A 15,839-nucleotide genomic window follows, 5' to 3' on the forward strand; every position below is an offset into this window, starting at 1 on the left:
TAAGTAGAAATACTGTGAAAAACTCTAAAACCATTTGAGGAAAAGGGTTTGGAGGGAGGTTGAAGAAACTTGATGAATTTAGTAAAATATCAGAAAAAGGAGGGAGGAAAAAAAAAGAAAGAAAAATAATAGAAAATAAAATATAAGAGCAGGCTTATGATCAAGTAGTAATAACAAATATTATAGGTTTTATTATTTCCCAAGGAACTGTTTAATATACAAATTAATTTTGTAAGTAGCTACCGTTGTTATCAGACTGTCATTTCCCTATTAGGAAACTGAGGCACAAAAGGATTAAAGGGAGTTGCTCAAAGTCACTACTAACTTGTAGAAGTGGGTTTGATCCAACTACCGTGTGGAGTCAGAGGCTGTTTCATAATCACATATTACCTATCTTAACAAAGATAAAAGCAAAGAATAGTTTGAGATGAAATTTAAGTGGTGGTATCAGGGAGATTTCGAAGGACTTTGTTGATACGTCAAGAATTGTGGTCTTAATCTGAGAACAATAAGAAGTCATTGAAAGGTTATAGATAGCAAATACTCTGAGGAAGACAGAGAGAAAGTGAAGACCGTGAAGGGAAAGTCCCAAACAGAGGAGAGAATTAGAGGTCTGAATCCAAACAAAGAAGTGTAGAGAAAGAATGGGATGAGATTAATTCACATATATCAAAATGTTAAATGCTATACAATCTGAATTGGCAGGTCACGGGTGAAAGATGATTGATTGATGATAGGTAGGTAGGTAATCACTTTTCAACCTTTTGGCTAAGATCAAGTGTGATGATAGGTAAGTAGGTAGATGATAGATAGATAGATAGATAGATAGATAGATAGATAGATAGATAGATACTTTAGTACTCCAAGTTTGTATAATTTAAGGAATAGAAATATTACTAACAGAAATAGAAATAAAAGACCCTCTCTACACCTGCTAAATGGAGATATGGGTATATTTTGAATCTGTCTAATTTGGTATATTAGTTGTAAATTCAGATACAGACAGTTTTTGGTAAATTAAATGGAATTTTAATATCTGAAAAGGGTTAAAAGTAACAACTGATCTTAGTTATATTGATGTGATATTTATAAGATGAGAAAAATGAAGAAATGAAGGACTTGAAAAGCAAGGAGCCCAAAGATATTAAAAACTTCAGGTAGGGTGCCTGGGTGCCTCAGTCACTTAAGCTGCTGACTCTAGGTTTTGGGATCATGATCTCGGGGTCCTGGGATCGGGCCCCATGTAGAGCTCTGTGCTTGGTGGGGAGTCTACTTCAGTATTCTCTCTCTCCCTCTCTGCTCCTTTTCCCACGCACTCACTCTTTCTCTTTCTAAAATTAAAAAAAAAAAAAAAAACACTTAGGGTAAAGGGAAGAAAGAATATATGATAACAGGAAGAAAAAGGAAGTTTTAAGAAGGGAAGTGAAGTTGGCGCTGCTGAATATTCCAGACATTGAGGAAGATTTGAATAGCCAATAGATGAGACAAATAGGGAGACTGGCTCTTTTCAGAACAATGATTGGGAAAGTTAGACCGAGAAAGTCTACAAAGCTGTTAAGGAGAAAGTGTAGACTATTACTAGAAGTTTTGAAATGAATTAGAAAGCTATAGGGTAAATAGAAAGTCATGAAAATAACTTAACCTGAAAGAAGAGAGCAAATGGAGAATGTGAGATAAAGATAGATTAAATGATGAGATATGATCATGGAGAAAGGAATAGACTTAAGACCACTGATGAAATTAATCTATACAGGAAACAGGCTTTCTGAAGGAGCTTTATGAAGAGAGGGTATGAAGGTATAATGAAATAACCAGCTATATAAGGGACAAATTGAAAATACATTGCACAACCACATTTCATAAATACACAACTAAAGTTGTTTGCTGAAAAAGAAGGTAAGATACTTTTTGAAAATAAAGTTTTCCTATGTTAATGGTTAAGAATACAGAAAAGAACTCTATGTTTCAACAATGTCCTTAGCAATGCCCACATCCCTCACTGTATGGGAGGTTTGTCTAACTGGGCAGAGGGAAGGTTGGGGAAAAGGTATCTGGGCCTTAATTTATATATTTAGTGTAGGCACTTGGTAGCCAGCCTCCAAGATTACCTCCGAGGATCAACACATTGTAGTATCCAGGGATGGTCCATGTGGCCAATAGGATATGACAAGTGATGCTATTGTCACTTCATATTTTTTTAAAGATTTTATTTATTTGACAGAGAGAGAGAGAGAGAAAGAGAGCTAGCATGAGCAGGGGGAGGGGCAGGCAGAGGGAGAGGAAGAAGCAGACTCCCCACTGAGCAAGGAGCCCAATGTGGGTTTCGATCCCAGCACCCTAGAATCATTACCTGAGCTGAACGCAGATGCTTAACTGACTGAGCCACCCAGGTGCCCCTGTTACCTCATATTTTTGCTTATGAACGACTCACAGTCTCCGTCTTTGGATCTCTGGCTGCCATGTTGTGAGCAGCCCGACAGAGACAGAGAGGCTGATGATATCAGGGATCAAAGTCTTCGGTCAATAGCTAGTGAAGAATTGAGACCTGTCAATAGTTGTTGAATAAGTGAACTTAGAAATGGATCTTCCAGCACTATCCAGGCCTTCAGATGACTGCAGTCTGAGCCTAAATCTTGACCACACCTCATGACAGACTTTAAGCAGAGTCAGTCCGCAAAACCCCCTCCAGATTCCTGACCCTCAGAAATTCTGTACGATAACAAATGTTTGTTTTATTAAGCCGCTAAGTTTTAGGGTAATTTGTTACACAGCAATAAATAACTAACATGGGCATTATAACTTTTGGTTGTTCAGTCTTTACTAAATATATTTTGCCCCCAAGACAAATTGAAAATAAATCGGTGTTGATTAACTTGAGAATAGTGATACTGGAAAGGACCTTAGATTTATGTAAGTCAACTGTGTCATTTCTTAGAAAGCGATCTGAGATTCAGACAATTTGAATGAGCTGCCCAAAGTCACATAGTCCGTAATTGATAGAATCAGTATTTTACCCCACATCTTCTGTCTTCCAATTCAGTATGATTTTGCTACTCCATGTAATAATTATGAAACTAATTTCATGACAAATACCTCTTTAAAAGCCTCATTAAGTTGTAGATTTAAAATTTCTCTCTGGGAGATTTACTGAATAAAAAAGTGATCTTATCTTACTTCAGTGACTGAGTTTTATTTGTCTTAATACAGTTTATATAGAGTTTAACACTCATTAAGGGAACTCTTTGCAACAGAATAATCGACATTTTCCTATACGAGTATTATATGCTTTGCTGACTCCTTAAAATCACAAGACGTATCTTTGTAATTGGGAAAACAGCGTAGTGTCACAGCACATTTGAAATTAAAATTGATTTTACTTTCCTGCCTTGCGCGTCCTCTAAATTTTTTTCCACATATAAAAGACTTGTAATTCACAGCAAGGAAGACACAATTATTTTTCTAATAGTATCTAGTCAGCTCTGGAAACCTTTTATGTTCTCGCTGGCAATATTAAAGAAATCATAAAGGCTTTATAGTTGCTACTGCCCCTCTACGGCTCACGGTTCTTTATCATGCTTAAATCATACCTTCACTGATCCAACTTTGGGGCAGAGCTTCCCCTTTAAACGTATTCCAGCCAAATCATCAGTTATCCCTGAGAATGATTACAGGTTTTCTAGACATGCTAGGGCTTCCTCTAAAATAGTCTTTGCCTTATATCTTCTTGAATGATATTTCTTCAAATGTGACCTGTGAGCTTCAAGTGTCTTCCAAGAGCTCATTATTATGGTAAAAAGAAGAACAAAGAGAAAAAGGATGGTAAGGGGAAACCTCCTGCTTGCATTTTTCACTGATAAAATCAGGCTTCCTTAGTTTACTCTGAGAAACATTTTTTTTTTTTACATGTTGAAAAGAAATATTTTGGCAATTTTTATTTTTACTATCACTGCAATGAGAGTGTTCTCATCACAAAGTGATTCTCTATTTCGTTTTTCAGTCATTTGGTTAAAAGTACGAGAAGAGCATTTTAACCTGTTTTTGTAAAATAAAACGCAAGTACCGAAAACCAAACCAAATATATGCATAGCTTAGTGAGTAAGTACAAGGACAACACCCATGTAATCCAGGTCAAGAAATAGTATCAAGCCAGCCACCGTAGAAATCCCTCCATGTTTCTCCCATCCGAGTTACAAATCCCTCATTCCAGCCAAAAATAAAACACTATTTTGGCTTCTATACCAATCACTTCCCTGCTTTTCCTTATTTTTTGTCATGCAAGTAAGCATCATTAGACACTTCAGCTTAGTGTTACTCATTTTCTTAACATGTCTTGTAGGGCTTGTTTAATCTATAGGTTTCCCTGCGTTGGTTGAGAGACTCAAAACGCTTGACCTGCAGGCTTTCAGTATGTTCCTTTCAACTCTGTATTTTCTGTAAATTGGCCACTGGATCTAGTGGCTTGATTAAACTCAAATTACATACATTTGGTAAGGCTTGCAAACAGAAGGTACATAACCTCTGCTTTTTACTGTTTATTAATTCCTTAGGAGTTGCAAAATAGTAATATTCTAATTCTATATTTTTTAACTTACTGGCTGGAATAAACCATCATTTATCATTTGGTTATCCAGGAGTACAGTTCATATGGGAAAACAGGATAAATGCTAGATCCTTTCTCTTTTTTTTCTCCAACATTTTATTTATTTATGTGAGAGAAAGAGCACTTGAGTGACAGAGTGAGAGAGCTCATGAGCAGGGAGAGGGGCAGACTTCCCGCTGAGAAGGGAACCCGACAAAGGCTCAATCCCAGGACCCCAGGATCATGACCTGAGCTGAAGGCAGATGCTTAACCAACTGAGCCACCCAGGCGCCCCTAGATCCTTTCTTTTTATCTGACTAATTTTTAAGAAAATGAATTGGTTCACAGTCATCGCCAAAGGGTGACAACTAGACTTTTAAAATATAAATATTAATTCATAAACTGAAGCATATTGTTGAGTGTCAATTCATTGTAAATCTTTTCCTTATCAAGGATAAAATTGTTTCATCTTTGGCCAATAGTCTTTGCAAACTGACTCCCAAAACCTTTTCAGAGTACCTTGGTAACTTAACTTTGATACATTCCTCGCTCTCTGTTACACTAAGGTGTTCGGATTCATCTTGTACATTTCCTGCCCTACACCTAGAAACAGCTATTTTTCCAAGAAGCCCTAACTCTCCTTTAATGGACAGGGTATTTCAGAACAACCTCTTGAGTCTAGGGATGCCGCTGATTCGTGATTGTTTCTGGGCCTTTTCAGTGGGCAGAGCAGGTATACATCCAGGGTTTTTGCTTAGTCTCCACCACAGCACAGTTGTATCTCCTTCCTTCCATGCTGAGTATAATGTTCTCCAGGACATAGGGAATGACAGAATTATAATATTTCATAGATATGTATTTGCTTTTGTACACGCAAACGACTACCTCTTCTATATCTCTTACGACATTATCTGTTGTGTTTATTCACTCTTGTGTTTCTTCTATTTTAGTGTTCAGTCAAAAAAAAGGTGTTTTTTTTTTATTCAATCTTTTAGAAATTTTCATGCTAGCTCACTAGTTTACCATATAGTGAGTAATTTCCCTGGGACTCTACCAACGTCCCATGGGGGAAAGCATCTGTTCATTTGGAGGTCCTCAAGTCACATTAGCTCCACATGACCATAGAAAGCTTTGATAGTGTCCCTTTCCTAATACTTCAGAATTGTTTCTGGTCCTCAGACTTGTTTCTGGTCAGACTTGTTTTTGACTCCCTCACCACTGAGTATTTCAAAGTGAAACAAAGTGAAATAATGTTCCAAGGAGGAGGAAGCGATCAACTGTGTCAAAGACTAAGTACGAGAATTGAAATTTACCACTGGGTTTAGCAATGTGAAGGTCATTGATAAATTTAAGTAGAGCATTTTGGTGGACCAGTGGAAGCTAAGGCTTATTGAAATGAGGTTAAGAACAATAGGACATTATTATTTTAAGATGGGGGAATAATAGTATGCTTGTAATCTAATGAGAATGATGCAGTTTCTTTTTTTTATGTTCAGTTAGCAGATTCTTTTGAAAAAATATGGGATAGAGGGAAGGGTGCAGGGAGAGAGAGGGAGAAGGACAAGAAGAAGGAGAGAGAGAGGGAGAGGGCAAAGAGAGCGGGAGTGAGGGTAGAGAGGAAGGGGGCAAAAGAGAGAGAGAGAGAGAGAGGAAGAAAGGAAGGGAGGGAGGGAATGAATGGTGGGTAAATATTGCTGAAGCTATGTTCTTGACCAGACAAAACGAGAATGGAGTTAGGGGTCAGAGTAGGGGTCAACAGATTACAGCTCCTGGACCAGATTAAGCTCACCACTGCTTTTGTAAGTAAAGTTTTATTGGAACATATTACCCATCTATTTGTGTGTTTATATACCCATCTATTTATGTGTCCCCTATGGCTAGTTTTGTGGTTCAATGACAGTTGAGGAGCTGCAATGGAATCCACACAGCCCACAATGTCTAAAATGTTTATTTTCTGGCTCTTCACAGAAGCAGTTTCCTGACCACTAGTCTAGAGGACAAGTGGAGGTCTTTTTCTTAGCTAGGACCATGGAGAATTCATCCCGGGTCAGGATGGAAAACAGAGTCTATGACACAGTTGGAATAGGTTTATGTGTGTGTTGGTAGATATTTGTCAAAACTTTCTTCTATCTGCACCTATTATCTTACTGCAGTAAAAATCAAGGCATCTTCGTAGAGTGAGGACAAAGGAAGAGATTGTGGAGGTATGAGGAGAGAGGAATGCACAGTTTGGTCATATGGAAGTGTGAATATGCCATTTAAAGTTAGTGGTCATGAATTTAAAGTAAGGGCAGTCAGCGTGGTTGTGTATGCCTCTCCCTTCACACTCAGCCGCATGGACTCCAGTGGTGATAGGTGAGGGCTCCATGAGAATGAAATGCCAAGACAGGATCAGATAGGCAGGAGCATAGGGGAAATACCTGTTACAGTAAAAGAACTGGGTGCCAGAAGATGTGGTAGAAGTCTGCGGACCATGATGCAGGTCCCTCTCTGTGAATGAGTGAGTGAAAGGAGGGTGGGATGACGATGTTCTCAGACTGGAGCACAGTTCTAATATGTTTTGGTCAAGATGAAACTCACCATCAGAGGCTTGAATTAGTTTTTGCCTCTATTCTCAGCTTGTAGAGAGCAGCTTGTAGAAATTATGTCCCTGTTGCAAATTCAGTGATGAGTATGTAAATTACAACCACTGAGGCCATCACTCAACTACCTCCCTGCAGCAGGAAATCTGATTGGTGGGTGGTGGGAGAGAGTAAAGTTTAACCAGAGGTCGATCCTTACTAGAGGAATAAGGTAAAGGAGAAGGAGACAAGGGTTTTGAGACCCTTGCAAGGAAATATGCAGGAAATTATTATAGTGGAGGACCATGAAATAGAAAGGGGAAGAAGTACATAAGATGAGACAAGAATAATAAAAATTATCTTGGGGGCAGCGGTAATAGACTACAGTTCAAACCAGAATCAAGGGAATATTGGGGTAATTGAGGGGGGGCACTGGGAAGATGGCAAGATGGCAAGAAAAGGAATCACTCAAATTGAGGTTATGGGGCTGTTGAAGTTACTGGGGATGGCAAGGTCTAGTCTTGGAAGTAAACAGTTGAGATAAATGAGATATAAACATTTTTATGGGTGTCTGGCTGGCTCAGTTGGTAGAGTATGTGACTCTTGATCTTGGGATTGTCAGATAGAGCCCTACGTTGGGTGTAGAGATTACTTAAAAATAAAATCTAAACACACACACACACAACTTTTTTTTCAAAGCAGGAGGAGGAGTAACCAGAAATCAGTAGGTAGCTGCCACAGGATAGCATGGTCAGCAGTAGAAATACCTTATAATCAAAGCCAGGGGCATAACTGGAAGAATGAGTGGATGGAAGCATGAGGATACCTAGCTGACACTAAGGCCAAACAGTACCAGGGGTGTGGAAGTTATTTTCATAACTGTGTCTTAGGGTTACAAACCAACCATATAGCCAGGAAAGACTCAGGTTTCAGCTATAACCAGAATTGAAGAGAATGTTTAGAAACAAGGTTATTTCTCTCTATCTAGAGGATTCATCTCAAGACCACATTTTCCTGGCAGTGCCCTGGATCTGATCTATACTCTGGAGACTTTGCATAATCTTAACATCATTTGCCATCTTGATAGGCTGAGAATTTTTTAAAGTCCTGGCACCTTTAAAAAAAAAAACAAAACAGTTTCCCTTTCAATTTACCACTTTCCGTTCACATTTTTATTATCAGCAGCAAGAAAGAAAACAAAAAACAAAAAACAAAAAACAAAAACCAAATACCTTAACCAGTTTTCTCGGAAATCTTACTAAGATCACCCAAAGTCTCCAGCTCCAGTTTCCAACCCCACACTTCCCACTTCTCCCTGAGCCCTCACTAGCAGCGTCCTCAAAGTTGAGATGTCTAACAGTCTGTTTAAGGCAATTTAGGTATTCCCCGTCATGCTCCTCGATGTTCTTCTGGCTTCTAGCCTTTACCTAACTAGGAGCTCCAAAGCCACTTCCAGATTTTTAATTACTTGTGAGGCTAGAACCCTACTACTAGGTAGGAAAATCTGTATTAGGGATCTATTGCTTCATGACAAATAGCCTGAAAGCTCATAAGCTTAAACAGTAAACACATATTATCCTTCGGCCTCTCTGAGTGGGAAATCGGGGCACAACTTAGCTGAGTGCCTGGGTCTCAGGGAGGCTGTCACAAGGTTGCACTCGAGGTGTTGACTGAGGCTAAAATCATCTCACCACTTGCGTGTGGGAAGACTGCTTGGCAAGCTCCTTTGTGAGACAATAGGCCCCTTAGGCCCTCATTCACAGTTGGCCGGAGACGTGAGTCCCATGTTGTAGAGAGCTTCTCCACAGAGCAGCTGACAGGGTCCTGAGATCCAGCTCCACATCGGGCTCCTCGTTCAGTGGGGAGCCTGCTGGAGCTTCTCTCTCTCTCCCTCTGCCACTCCCTACCGCCTGCTCTCTCTCTCCCCCCTCTCTCTCCCAAATAAATGAAGAAATCTTTAAAAGTATGTATAAAAAGAAAATGCCAACTTTTACTTAACAGTTAGTGAAAATAAGATTTATTTTTTTCCTCATTCAAATTCAGAGGCTTCTTGTATTGAGAATCCCCACATTAGAGAAAGCTTCTGTTTCTATGTCAACAGAGAATTATTTGGAGAAATTGAGGAAGTTTGACAAATATTGGCCACACCACAAAGACTAGTTTATGAGGATCAAATACCCACTCTTACATAAAATTGCTGTTTTGTTGATCTATTTGTGGAGCACGTCTAGCCCCTCATGAAGAGATTGTCTCTCACAAAATAGCTAAAAGGTTGCAAATTAGGGAGCAAGAAAGCTATTTTCAAACTATAGGATTTTAAGTAATTGTTATTTCTCCATATTTAGTAATTTATATAGTGCTCTTCTTTTCATTGCATTTCAATGCATTTTATTTCTTGAGTTAATGATTTTGATAATTCTAAACTAATGGCAACAGTTCACCAATGTCCCCCCATTTTCATTTTCATTCTTTAAAAAAAAGGAACTTTAAGATGCAGTTATTAACTTCCGTTTGCACCAAAAGTTAATATCTTTCATTTTTTGTCATAATTATAATGATGAAAATTAGGGAAAATCCAAAAAAAAATTTTTTCATTTTTATCTTTCCTGGGTTGCTTTATAGTATTTCTTTTTTTTTTTTTTAACTCCTATTTTTTTGTTTGTTTGTTTGTTTTTTATCCTGGCATCTCTCTGTATACCTTAGCTTTTCTTTCTTTCTTTCTTTCTTTCTTTCTTTCTTTCTTTCTTTCTCTTTCTTTCTCCATTTCTCTCTTTCTCTTTCTTTCTTTTTCTTTTTTTTTTTTTAAGATTTATTTTTTTGGGGCGCCTGGGTGGCACAGCGGTTGGGCGTCTGCCTTTGGCTCAGGGCGTGATACCGGCGTTACGGGATCAAGCCCCACATCAGGCTCCTCCACTATGAGCCTGCTTCTTCCTCTCCCACTCCCCCTGCTTGTGTTCCCTCTCTCACTGGCTGTCTCTATCTCTGTCAAATAAATAAATAAAATCTTTAAAAAAAAAAAAGATTTATTTTTTTATCTGAGAGAGAGAGATGTTGGGGGGGGGGCGTGGGGAGAGACAGAGGGAGAGGGAGGGAGGAAATCTCAAGCAGACTCCCCACAGAGGACAGAGCCCCACATGGGGCTCTGTGTCAGGACCCTGAGATCACGACCTGAGCTGAAATCAGGAGTGGGATGCTTAACCAACTGAGCCGCCCAAGCACCCCTCTCTATGTTTCAAGAATTCAAATCATTTTTTTCCCCATAGCATTTCATTTAAAGAACTATCATTTACTGAGACCCTAGTGGGGCATGCTGAATTAGGTGTAGGTAGTAGAAAGTAAAAAATATTTATGTTTCAGAAGGGGTATACAATATACAAACAATTTGTTTCATTTATTAAGTGTTGATCAAATGTTGCTATCCTCAGTTTGCATAAAAGGAAACCGACTTAATTATTTTTTCAGACAGCAAACAACTAACTGAGGATTAAATCTTGGTCTCTTTCTTCTCTTCCTCCAAATTCCATGCTAACTGCCACAGTTAGGTCTTGAACATCAGAAGATAATGATACAAAGCCCCTTCCTTCAAATATCTCACTGCACTTTTGTGACACTTATATTATCATTTTTTTGCATTATTAGTTGATGAATTATTCCTGACACCAAATTATAAATGTCTTGTGTGGAGGAACCAAACCTGTTTGTATCCCTTAGAATATTGGGCATGTAATATATTCTTTTTTTTTTTTTTTAAAGATTTTATTTATTTATTCGACAGAGATAGAGACAGCCAGCGAGGGAGGGAACACAAGCAGGGGGAGTGGGAGAGGAAGAAGCAGGCTTATAGCGGAGGAGCCTGATGTGGGGCTCGATCCCAGAACGCGGGGATCACGCCCTGAGCCGAAGGCAGACGCTTAACCGCTGTGCCACCCAGGCACCCCGGGCATGTAATATATTCTTTAATAAATGTAATTGCTTTTTCATGAGCTATTAAAGTAAATGAAAGAAATATTATCCTAATGAAATGGAAATAACATAGTTTCACATGTCTTTCATTTGAATTAATTTACTTAACCAAAATGTGAGAACAAAGACACAAATTACTTTCTCCACATTAAGCAGTAGAAAGTTAAGCATTTTTTTAAATGTATGCTTTATCTCAAGTATTATTTCTCAAGGGAAGTTTCAATTCAGCCCTGCAAGAATCACATTTGTAGAGCTGTTTTGTAGGTGAATCATTGTGCAGAATCCCTCTGCAAAATGTATCCACCCTGGTCTGCTGTGCAAATGTGAGCGGTTTTAAAGAAATCATTCAATTAGAGATAAAAAGCAAACTTTTCCCTAAAAATATTACCTTGCATTTAACTTTGGAATTCGTAACCCTCTGACAAGAGTTCTTTGTTTGCCTGATTTGGCAGTAGGCTGGTTGCTGTATACATTTCTATACTTAACATTTGTTATCAACTTAGTTTGACAGCTTAAATCTAGCATAATGATGTGGAAATATAAACAAATGTTAAATGCACTTTTGCATTCCAACAGGTTTTTCCTCCCAGAACTTACCCTTAAAACTAGTTCTTCACAAGGAATGTAGAATCGGAGAAGAGTTTTGGAAAAAAAATATATGATGTCATTTTATATAGTAGTCCAATTTGACACACTATTTAGGTTACCCTAAGCTTAAACCAACTTAGATATGGATTTTGACCCGAAGTGACCTCCTTGGCTTTGCAAAGGATTGTTTCTGTAAACAGATGGATCATTTTCCAAAGAGAATTTTTTAAAAATTAAAAATAGTTACTAAGACCCACATATGACTTCTGTGCCTGAGAACAGCAAATTCAAAGAGCATAAAGCATCAAACCATTCGAAAATGGAATTCCATGTTAAATCAGCTTATTACTGTCTTTTTATTTTCTGCGATTTATTTTTGTAATCCATTAAGATGGATACCCACAAACCTCCAATTAGAGGGCTCTTGGAGACATGTGGTGTGCATCTAGTGTGTCTTACTGACAGTCTTCTTGAGCATTAGGCAATTGTGTTTATTTGTGGAAAGTGTTACATTAGCATAAAGTTTTGTATCTCTTTGTATGATGGTCTCAAGGACAGAGAGGAGCTAAAAGATAGGAGTGTAAGAATTACATTTGGCAGCTTTTATATGATGGAGAAAAAAAAATTAAAGGTATGATAAATACAACTTTATTGTCTGAACTAGCATATTAAGAGAATGGGAAAACCCAGTGGGGAGAAAAATCCAGATTTAGCAGTGAAATGGAGCACCAGGAAGCCGTTACAGTGAATTCAGATTTCATTATGGAATTTATTGCAGTAGCGCTCTTTTGGTGCGTCTAAAATATGGGTTGATTTGTTCATTTTGGGAAGCATCTATCATTTCAATCACAGAATAGAAATAAGTCATTATCTTAATTCATATTTGCCTAGAGATTCAATGGCCAACTTCACACTTTTCACATATAGAAAGTTTGGATCTTGTAACTCAACTGGTAAAAGAAAATGTGTGCCTGGAACTCTGCAGAATTATTTTTCAGAAATCTCATATAATCTACCATTAGATTCAGATCATCAGTGCCCTTGCCTTATTATTATATTTGACTTGTTCTTTTAGCAACTACAAGGTTAAATTATTATTTTCATTTAGGGACCTTAGGAAGTAGAAAGAGTACTTTTCACAGCATATTTGAGTTTAAAAGCAGACTCTGTTCTTAATTAGTTGAATTAGTTGTGTGCCTATAATCAAAGTATTTACCTTTCTGCACCTCGGTTTCCTAAGTCTCAGTTCTTCATCTTTAAAGGGATAAAGATACGTTAGATTGTTACAAATATCAAATTGGTATGTGTGTGTATAGTATTAGCTGGCATATTTTAGCAACTCAAAATGTTTTTGAATAAGTGGATGAATGAATGAGTGTGTGGGGGGAGTGTTTACATAGATAGCTGGATTCTCTGTGTGTATGTGTGTCTAGTACCTAGGTAATAGAAGTACTTAGTAAGTGGTAGCGATCATCCTTTTTTTATGATTCTGGGAAATGATAAAACAGTGACCTCAAAATGTTTCAAGAGCTCAGTGCTGTGAAGGTTGTCTGCCTCGAGGGTTATAGAACAGAGCCAAAGGGAAGGGGAAATGTCTAAGCTGCAGTCCCATCCTGTCAGGGTTGTTTACTCCTTCTGTCACAGATGTGAATGAAGAACTGAAGGTAACACTTGGCCATTCTTCACTTCCACCAGCACAAGGACTATGAATATGTGACCCCACCTTGGGTCACAATGGGGTTTCACATTTCCAATCCCAGTCGGTGGGCAGCGGCATGTGTAACATTTGCTCATAGAGCACAGGGAGATTGCCAGCACTCAAGCTCCCATTCACAGAAGCTGAAATGTTAAAGGCTGCCTGTGTGGGATGACCATATGAACCCATCCAGAGCAGCTTCTTTTGGAAAAAAGCAGATCTGTCCTTGCAGAATTTAGCCAAGCTGTACTTTGACATCAGGATCTGGTAGGAGAAGTTTGTAAAAACTAGTGGAAAACAAAGCGTTCTGATTGGCATTCTCATGTCCATGGTTGATGCTGTCTGTTATTATTCTAGCCTCATTCTAGTTTTTACTTGTATCTTTTGCTCTTTGACTGTCATGGCATCAGGAGTAGAAGAGAAACTCATTGAAAAATATATCCAATAATTTGATATACATAGATGGGTGAAAATCATCCTCTGGGATATGTAAAAAGATGAATGCTTCTTACAATGTTGAGAGTAATCATTACTTTTAGAGGTTCCTATTTCAACTTTAAGATATAAGCCATGGCTCACAAATACTTATGTCGCTAAGATTTCGTTGAGGATGTAGAAGAGAAATCCCAAACTCTTAGGCACATGAAGGTGAACAAGGCATTGTCTTGGTGATTAAAGACTTGACTTTATAAGTGAAAGAAACAGTCACACAAGTAACAACCAAAAACAGAGATAAAGAAACAGGAAGATATGACTAGTGCTAGATAATGAACATATAAAAGGATATAGGACATAAAATCCTGACTTCCCCAAGCAGATCTATTCCTTCTAGAGGCGTGGGGATGGTGAAGGAAGAGGGGCATCTAAGCTATTGTCCAGTGCTCAACAGGAAATTGACAGAAAAGCCATGAGAAAAAGACACCTTTCCAGTATGAGATGTGGGTGGTATCTGAGAAGATTTGGGGACCTGGTAGTTCTGTCCAGGCACATGAGAAAGTCAAAAGAAGGAAAGGGTTAAGGAGTGAGCTGGAGTGTGAGGAGCCTTTGGGGCTCTCCGAAAGTGTCTGGAATGTTTCTTGTAAGCAGTTAGAGAGATATCGAAGTTTAAAGGGAAGTATCACATAATTGAATGCTTTATGTTGAGAAAGAGATGACTCTGACTCATGGGATCCGAGCTAGGAATTATAGTTAACCGCTGAAATGGCAAAGTAAAAATTCAAAGCTAGCATAATTTTAGGTTGCTTTATGTCCACATCGAGGAGTATAGAGTAATGCTCTAATAACAGCAGCCAATAAATATTAAATATATATTATGTCAAGAGAGAGAAGAGTGGAAAAGCTAGGTGATGTGTGTAGTAGTCAAAGACCTGGTGTGTTTATATCGGAAAAGCAAAAATAAAATGAGAGTTGTGCTTTTGCTTCGGAGATAAAGTAATAGACCTTTGGTATTACCTTTTTCATAGATATGCAATTTCATCCTTTTTAGTAAATAATTCCTTTTAGTTTTAAACCATGAAAAGTTTACTTTTCATCCTTTCTAGTAAATGATTCTTTTTATTAGTTCTTAACGGTTATATCTGGCATATTGAAATGGTATCAATAATAGAGAATTTGGTGATTTAGCATTTGGGGGATGTTAGACTCATGAAATGGTAGGAATAAGAGAAAATTCAGTGATGACTTAACTTTTTTTTTATATTAAAGCTTACAAAACATATTTTGACCTATTATCTCATTTGATCTGCTCCACTGGTATGAGGTACATCCCCACTCATGGAGACACCTTGAGAGAAAAGATTTGCTGCCAATAACGGGAAAGATTGAGGAGAATCCTGAGCCCCATTTAGTTTTTAGTTGACATTATCATACTCCCTTTACTCAGGGAGTCTATTTCTAAATGGAAGTCCTTTGTGAGCCTAGATCAGAAAGAAATTTTTATATTTCTGTGGTTGATTACAACTTGTTATTAATATCAATCTACTCAAATTAATATCAGTCATAAAAACAACCATGTAAAATAATGGTGGTTATTCATTGGGCATCTACCACATCTCAGCTATTTTCTAGGTATTGAGTGTCTTACTTCACCTTTCAGCACTCCTGAAAGGAAGCTATTGTTATCCTCATTCTACAAATGTAGAAACAGAGTGAAGTTAAAAAAACTGCCTCTAGTTACACAGTCCTTAAGTAGATGATCAGATTTTTACACCCATGCCTGTCTTAGTCCAAAGCCATGGCTTTTCCATAGCCCAACTTTTCCTCCGGGGGACGTAGTACAATACTCCCTAATCTCCTGACCCACAGAGGGCACTGGTTGACAATTCATTTCTAAAATTACATAACACTTCAGCTCCAAGGCTGACTTTCACAGGAAAAATAAAGGGGCTTTTTTTTAGGGGAAGATACATTCCCCGGAAAGCAATAGAGATTGAATTCCCAAATAAGAAATAAA

General features: G+C 38.1%; 1 protein-coding gene across 1 annotated transcript in view; it reads left to right on the forward strand.

Annotated features, from left to right (window-relative positions):
- The window catches only part of ROBO1 (roundabout guidance receptor 1), a 764,830-nt gene that overhangs the window by 334,297 nt on the left and 414,694 nt on the right, over positions 1 to 15,839 (forward strand). The gene's annotated exons all lie outside the window — the stretch shown is intronic.

The sequence above is a fragment of the Ursus americanus genome, chromosome 4, assembly GCF_024610735.1.
Source record: "Ursus americanus isolate L20-20 chromosome 4, mUrsAme1.1.p, whole genome shotgun sequence".
NCBI classification, from domain to species: Eukaryota; Metazoa; Chordata; class Mammalia; order Carnivora; family Ursidae; genus Ursus; species Ursus americanus.